The sequence below is a fragment of the Anopheles merus genome, unplaced genomic scaffold (assembly GCF_017562075.2).
Source record: "Anopheles merus strain MAF unplaced genomic scaffold, AmerM5.1 LNR4000943, whole genome shotgun sequence".
Classification (NCBI taxonomy): Eukaryota; Metazoa; Arthropoda; class Insecta; order Diptera; family Culicidae; genus Anopheles; species Anopheles merus.
The window spans coordinates 1-5,749 of record NW_024428523.1 but is presented as its reverse complement, the minus strand read 5'-3'; the positions used below and the strand labels follow the sequence as shown (position 1 = coordinate 5,749).

At 39.4% G+C, this 5,749-nt stretch overlaps 1 long non-coding RNA gene across 1 annotated transcript; it reads right to left on the bottom strand.

Annotated features, from left to right (window-relative positions):
* Nucleotides 1-5,283: 5,283 nt before the first annotated feature.
* LOC121603233 lies at nucleotides 5,284-5,570 on the bottom strand. Its single transcript, XR_006006623.1, has 2 exons — nucleotides 5,510-5,570; nucleotides 5,284-5,444 (listed from the first exon to the last, which is right to left on the bottom strand). It is a non-coding gene; the product is annotated as an uncharacterized LOC121603233 (long non-coding RNA).
* Between the last annotated feature and the right edge of the window lie 179 nt (nucleotides 5,571-5,749).

Genomic DNA, 5,749 nt, shown 5'->3' with positions numbered 1-5,749 from the left:
AAATCAAAACTAAAACAATTAAATGTCTAACTATCCTCGTGCTCGATAAATGTCACAATTATCAGGCCGAGCTCTAGCAATTGCCGAATAAGACATCTACGGCTGCGCTCTGGCACCTATCGAACACGACATCCGACTCGAACAAACCCATATACAGTCTGTTCCCGAGTTACGCGGTTTCTGCGTTCCCGACGAATCCGCGTAACTCGATTATCCGCGTAAGTTGAATTTCACGTTTTTTGGCTAAAATACTATTGATTACTCGGATTTTTTTATTTTATTTAGTACTTTTATACACTTTATCATTTATTTGATGATTCGTGCAGAAAATTCTAATGTTTCTGGCTTTTAAGCGGTTTTAATTTGTTAACCAAAATGCAATTTATAACAAACTTGAAGCAAATTGTACCGATTTGACATTAATCTGTCAAATTTAGAAAACCGCCTATATCCGAATCCGCGTAAGTCGAGAACCGTGTAACTCGAGAACAGACTGTATTCATATGGAGGTGCATTGTCAGACACAAACAAACAAAAAAGACAAACATGTTAAATCCCATACATTTTCATGTTCGATGCGTGTTCGATTGGTGCTAGAGCGCCGGGTAAGGCAGCGCTCTAGCAGCAATCGAACATGAAAATATATAGGATTTGACGTGTTAGATAGGATAACCAACAAATTAAACATGTCAAATCCCATTCATTTTTCATGTTCGATGTCGTGTTCGATTGCTGCTAGAGCGCCAAGTGAGTCGAACAAACCCATATAATAATGTGGCGCGTGGCCACGCAGGTGACTAAGGCAACGGTAATCGCTGATGCGGGCGTGCGTGCGTTTTCTGAAAATGTATGGAATTTGACACCCGCTGCTGTCACCCGCTTTTATTGCAACCACATACGTCAGAATAAAACAAAGATTTTTCCGCACTCACGCCCGCACGCCCGCACGCCCACAGTAGCGATTACCGCTGCCTAAGGCCCGTGTCTGTGCTCTATCGCATGCGATTTTATCGCACGTGCTGTCAAACGCTTTTTCGTATAATATTGCGATTATTTGGATGATTTTAATAATATAACTATTATGAAAAATTAAGTTGAGATTGTTCTTACAAAACACCACACATTAGTTTGACCGATAAAATCGGATGCGGCATCCGACGAAATCAAAATTTTTGATTCCGTCGTACGACGAAATCGCACGTCCGACGTTATCTATCAAATCCCATATAAAATTTTGACAGGCCTTCCGATAAAATCGCATCCGATGGAGCACAGACACGGGCCTAAATGTTGAAAAAATATTCTACCTTTGGGAGCCACTGTGTACAAGCCTTAAGAGAGTTCGTCATGCGCCCGATGTTAGGCTGCGCTCTGGCACCAATCGAACACGACATCCAACTCAAACAACCCATTACAGTCTGTTCCCGAATTACACGGTTCTAAACTAACGCGGATTCGGATATAGTTGGTTTTCTAAATTTGACGGAATAAATGTCACATCAGTACCATTTGCTTCAAGTTCGGTAAAAAATACATTTTGCTAGCAAATTGAAACCACTGGTTGACAGGAATATTAGAATTTTGTGCACAAATTATATCACATAAATGATAAAGTATATAAAAGTACTAAATTAAATCAAAGACTCCGAGTAATCAATAGAATTTTAGTCAAAAAACGTGAAATTCGACCTACGTGGATATTAAAGTTACGCAGATTTGTCGGGAACGCAAAAACCGCGTAACCCGGCGCTGTAGCACAATCGAACACGACATCGAACATGAAAAAAGGCCCGATTATTAAACACAAATTGTAAAGACAAGTTTTCAAAATCGGAAGATTTTGTATTATGACATCCGTGTTGTTGTGAGTTGGAAAAAAAATTTGTCGAAACACAAACTTACAAGCATACTGCCAAGATATGTATTATTAAACACAAACGGAAATCCAAAATTGTCAAACTGCTTTTGTCACGGAAAGGCGCCAATCACAGATTGTTTGACCGACACAACACAACAATAGAGTTGTTGCTGTTGTTGTCACGGCAAATATAAGTATTATATTTCAGAAATAATCAAATTTATCATTGTAAACAAAAATACGTGTCCTGCCATATCCAAATCGCGATATGCTCGAGATACTGGTAACGTGCTGCTGTTATGGGTTAAGAAGCTGCTGTTATTTCCTTCCTCTGTTGTTCTTCGATGGTAGTCGAAAGATGAAGAGCTCACGCACCCGGGTTGCATTCAAAAGCATTGGATTCCAGCAACTTCTTCAATGAATGACTGCTTCAACAACCAACAGCATAGGCACAATAATTATCACATCTAATACAGCATACACTTTTAGGAATAACAAGGACTCGGAGGGCTCGATCTCCGCCAGAATGTCAAGGAAAATTTCCTTCGACTCACGAAATTTTTATTAAATCTGAAATAAACTACCACCAAATGAAACATGTATAACACGGTTTGCACAAATGATTCGCATGCTTAACTCACGTTTGGTTAGAAAGCTGTAACGGGTCGAAAACCTTCGAAGCAGTCGGCGCTGTTTGGCCAGATCTACCGTTGTTTCTTCTTCACTGCTGCTATCGTCACTTACAAAGTGGGAGAAAATCATTTCGATGTTTTAAACAAGGATTGTTAGCTTGATAAACGATTGTGTCTTAATTAAAATTGTTTACTTTTTTTTATTTTGAATTTGAACATTTTGAAACATCGACAAAGGCTTTGACACAGCTTTAACGAAAGAAAAAATTTAACGAAACTTGTCTGTCACAAGAACGGTTTCAAAATGCATAACTATTTTCCGTTTGTCTTGATGCACTTGTCTTCTGTCATTTCCGTTTGTGTTTAATAATCGGGTTTTGTCTCTGATGTTCGATATCCACCTGAGCTGCAAGTGCCTTGGATGTCAAACGCTTCACAGTTACAGTAGATAGAATTCAATTCGGGACATTTTGAAGTTTATTTACGTAGTTTGTGTTTTTTGTTCTTAAAATTGCGTGCAAAATATTTAAAATAGCTATCATAATATTTGCAATACTTCACAATCAATTATAACATCGAATATACATGATTAAAACGTATTAAACTTTTGCGTGTACATAATGCATGTGTATGCACTGTATGTGTTTCCGCATGGACAAATGTTACATTTTTCAATATTGAATTTGAATGATTTTTATATTATTATTGATGTTAGTACCAAGTAAATGTTTTGTTGAATCTTTCCCCTGCAAATGGATATTCATTTAAACTATGAAAATGCTTCATTTTCTAGATGAAAAGTTAGGGTATTTTAGTGCCATGACAGCGATTGCATGGAACATCTGACAGAGCACCTATCGAACAGAGTCGTGTTTGTTTGTCTCGTTCGATTGGACTCAGAGCACCGCCTAACCTGGCGCTCTAGAACCCAAAGATATGAAGACCAGGTGGTCTCGTCCCATACAAATTGACAACTAATTTCAGAATCATAAAAGGCTCCTTTTGACAGAATGGGTGAAATGAATTTCCATAGGAACCGTTCGCTTTGTTCTTAGCAACACATACGTAGTACACATTGGTGTCCGCATCGACGGCATTATTTGATCAAAAATGGTTTTTAATTAGTTCAGATTTGGTTTAGCTTAAAATAAGAAATATTTTGAGTGCTTTTTAGGTATTTCAGTGCAAATAACGTAGATTCTAAGAATGTTTGTGTATTAGGCAAGTCGTGAGAAAGCTTGTTTGGGGAAATGTTTGCATTCATGCTGTCAAAAAGTGACGTTTAACTTTGATATAAAAAACAGGCTATGAGACCACCTGATCTTCATACACTTTGCTAGAACCAATCGAACGTGACATCGAACATGAAAAATGTAAGGAATTTGACTATTTTGTCTTGTTGTGTTGTTTGTGTCTGACAGTGCACATACATATGATTTATGGGTTTGTTCGAGTCGGAATTCGTGTTCGATTGGTGCCAGAGCGCAGCCTTAGGAGACCGTGAAATGACGTTTATAGCTCAGGGTTGGCTAAGCGAATTGACATATATTTGAGAAAACGAATATAGCGCAATCTGAGATTGGGCCAAAGTGGGTAGAAAGGAGGTGTCATCAGAGCAGGTTAGTTAGACTCTATACAGGTTATGACAAAAGCCTGTTTTGGCCGATTTCCAATAAAAAATGAATGAAAAAAATTTTGACAGAAAATTGGAATGGTTTGTTTACAATTGGACTGGTTTGTTTACAATTCGACTGATTGCAACTGGATTGCAATCGTGCAATAGTACGATGTTTTAGGTTGAATTGTTCAATTATTGTAAATCTAATTTTAATTATGTACTTTCTACTGGACTTGTGTAGAAAGTGGAGAAGGGATTCCGCTATGAATATTCGTGTGTTATCGTATTAAGACCCAACATGTACGAGTTGAAAAATCGTTACGTCGGAAAACGATCTCAGGACATTAACTTAAGTTTGCTGCAAAATCATGTGTGTATAAGGAATAAGGGAGAGCCGATAAGAAGCGGATGAAGTAGCCAAATAGTGAGCATATGCTGGACGGAAAATGTATGCAGCGGCTGGACATAAAAAAAAATCATATCGAACGACACGTTTCTAACCGTAGATTAACATCAAACCAGTCTCTAACAGCACGTGGTAATTTGATTCATATTTTAGTGAAATGAAAAAGAAATAATTTTATTTTTAATTTCTCGTAGAATTTCATCACACGAGATTCTTTCCGTCCAAGAACAGTCCTGTGATCTAGTGATGGGCGTTTCGGAGCGCACCAACGGCTCCGGACTAACGGGTCCGGAGCCAGCTACGCTCCGACGGCTCCGTAGCCGGGCTCCGCCAAGGGCTCCGCAACCGGTTCCGGACTAACAGCTCTGCACTCACGGCTCCATTCCAACAACTGCGGAGCCGGCTACGAGTCCACTGTTCCAGAGCCGTCGACGAATCAACGGCTCCGAACTAACGATTCAATAGAGACAGCATTGCATGCTAGCCTAATCAAAAAACGAATATATCTTCTCGTGGAAGCTAACACACGATGTGATTGCAGTATTGACATGTATGACGTCATAATATTTTTCATGTTTGATAGAGGCAGATAAACCCTATCCACATTATTTCACTTTTCATACAAATTATATGATAAAGAGAAGGAGAAAGAGATGAATATGAGGGTCACCGAGAAGAGCACTTGTGAAGGAAGAGTAGTGGCTGAGCCGGGGAGTAAATGTTGAACGGTCCTGTTGTAACAATTATAATTAGGAAAATAAACTATAAGTATATTTGTGCTTATGCATAGTTGTTATTTAAGTTATTGTCCGCGGTTCCATGTCGGTTCGTTGCAGTCGTCATGTTCGAGACGATCGTCTATGCTGCCACTGTTGCCGTTCCAGTTCAAAGAAAACAAATATTCATTCCGTTTTGGCTGCAGCCTTATTCCTGTGGGGGACGATAATGCATGTCACCTTGGGTGTAGCTTAAGCAGTGTTTTAGTAAGGACATACCACACAAGCTTCTACCTTATCATCATCTCAGCACCGCAATTTCGAAGGAGGGATAGCATCATCACCGCTGCCGCAAGTTCGTCAGTGCCGTCGCGGTCCTTGTTCGGGTCAAGTGCAATAGCGGAACGAAAGTGATGCCGGTAGCATTTTTTGCACCACATCATCACAGGTTCCCTGACCAACATCGTCAAAAGGGTGTCATCACATCGATACTCTTTCACTGAATGTTCCGTGTCCGTT